This window comes from Buceros rhinoceros, unplaced genomic scaffold, assembly GCF_000710305.1.
Source record: "Buceros rhinoceros silvestris isolate BGI_N320 unplaced genomic scaffold, ASM71030v1 scaffold5038, whole genome shotgun sequence".
In the NCBI taxonomy this organism is placed as follows: Eukaryota; Metazoa; Chordata; class Aves; order Bucerotiformes; family Bucerotidae; genus Buceros; species Buceros rhinoceros.
This window is the reverse complement of record NW_010426210.1, coordinates 70,326-72,627: the sequence shown is the minus strand read 5'-3', so window position 1 is coordinate 72,627 and position 2,302 is coordinate 70,326. Positions and strand designations below refer to the sequence as shown.

General features: G+C 44.6%; 1 protein-coding gene across 1 annotated transcript in view; it reads left to right on the top strand.

Moving 5' to 3' along the window:
* ANK3 (ankyrin 3, node of Ranvier (ankyrin G)) overlaps positions 1–2,302 on the top strand; it is a 70,429-nt gene that overhangs the window by 4,815 nt on the left and 63,312 nt on the right. The gene's annotated exons all lie outside the window — the stretch shown is intronic.

Sequence of the window (2,302 nt, the reverse complement as noted above, 5' to 3'; positions counted from 1 at the left end):
TCGTGTAGGCTGTTTTCATTATTTATAGTCTTCATATTTTTGTGATTCCAGTTCTTGTCCAGCAATGATTGTGCAATTAGTGCAGTTCTGTGCTGGTCCAGCTTGTCACGTAAAGTGAAGCCAGGCTGGAGGCCGGGCTGACAGTCTAGCTATAAATGTTATTCTGGTCTTAATCCTCTAGACAAGTTCCAAGTTTCTCAAGTCCGGGGGGCATCAGGAGTGGTGAAGGTGGTAGTGGAAACAACTGTGAGCCCTGTCTTGAGAGGTTAGTAAAGTCATGATCTGCTGAAAAACAGTAAAGCAGCAAACTATCCTCCTGGAAAAGAGCCCAGCTAAACTTTTCTACTACGGTTTCTGCACACCTTGAAGTCCTGACAAAAAATATATCCCTCCTCTGGCATTCCCGTGTTCTTCAGCCCAACCCTATGGTGGTAAGAGCTTTACAGCTCTTTGGCTGGAGCTGGAGGAATGCATTTGGGAGATGGAGAACACCCTGGCCTCTCCCCATCCCTCCTCCTGTGCTTTACTGGGCAGATAATCTGTGCTATGACGGTAGAAAGCAGGGGGGAAAAACACCTTGTGTTTTGGCAATGGAATTCGCAGGAGTAAATATCAAAACCAATATCCTAAAAGTCCGTCTGGAAACTGCTAGGGGTTAAGCCTGGTTTGTGGTATCACACTGCTTTGAAGGAGAGAAGTATTGCCTACCTGTATATTCCGTTTCTCTTCTTTTGTAAAGGTCAGTCCTGTCTGGAGTTCATGGCAACAACGTCTCGGAGCAAAGGGAAGTGATTTTATCACAAATATAAGTACATAAAAGAGTATGGGGCATTTGTCAATGTCTTAATCAGGTTAAAGTAGAAGATGCCATGGTCACCTCTCCCCAAGATCTCTGGGAGTTTTGGGAGTCTAAAAAGAGTTGAACGAGGAAGATTTGAAACCAATCTTTCTGAACATGACTGCCAGCATGGCACACTGGATATTAGAGAAGAGTTTCTAGTAATTCCCCGAGAACTTGCTGTATTCTCCATTGTTCATGTTCGGTGCTTTCTTGCTGACCCGTTCAGCGGGGAAGGCTGAGTCCAGGCTGTGCTCTGCCTCATAACCTGGCTGGAGCCAAGTTAAAATGTCTGTGTCCTGGTGCGTTCCCATGGATGCAGCAACTCAGACCAAACCCGAGTGACTTTCTCCATGGGATAATTTACATCAGCCTCTGAATTTAATCAGCCAAAGGCAGGATGAACCAAGCTGTCCATTACCATAGCAGCTTGCTGAATCTCTTCTGTCTGGATAAATCCATCTGGGAGGGAGCATAAATTCTGTTTGCTGAACTCTGATATTGCACAGCCTGGCTATTGAGTTATGCAAGTGGCAGGATGCTTGCCAGCAGAACCGTCAGTGGTTTTATACATGCATTTCCATCTAACGCTGCATTTATGCTTGCATTTGCATTTAATGATGCCACGCCCAGGGAGGGAACACTGGGACCTGGCCGAACACAGGGTGAATCCTGTGATTTGATGTCACTCATGATGATGTACTGTCTTCTGCACTGGTTATATTTCAACATACACAGGAAGAGTTTTTTGCCTGCCTGGAAAATCCAGCACCACCTCCACAGACTGACAAAATGAGATGAACAGATGTGTGCTGCGTGGACGATGCATGTGTCCGGCTATGAGCTATTCCTGCTCAGTTTGCCAGAATTATTGGCTGTAGGCTTTGTGCTTTTGCTGGCTGTAAATATGTCCAAAAGATCCATTGGAGTGCACTTTGTCAGAAGAGAACGCATTAAAAAAAAAAAAAAGAAAATCACCTGATTCACAGGATCCCAGGACAAAGGAGTAGACCAAGGAACCTGTGTATGTGTACAGGCAAACCTACAGCAAGCTGGTGAGCGTGAGAGGTTATGTCAGAGGGCTGGTATTTCCTTGGAAATACTCTGGCCCTGCGTTCAGTTTTCTCTATCAAACTGCTGAAGGAATTTGAATATTTTTCATCTGTTACAGCAAATGTGATCCCACATTTATTTGTTGATGTGCGTGTCCTGGTGCATGCCTGGACCTCAGTGCAGTGACGCTGTTATAGCTCAGCAGGCATTTGAATGACAAACGCTAAATTGTGTGGTCCTTTTTTACATGTTTCTTTGTTTTGTCCTGTTTTTGATGGTAATATTAATCACCGAGCAACGGCAAAAAATCAGTGTTGTTCATCTGAAGTTTTACAACCTCTGAGACCAACTGCCTGGATCTTACGCTGTTTGATATCAAAAGTAATAACATACTCAGTATGAGCTCTTCCG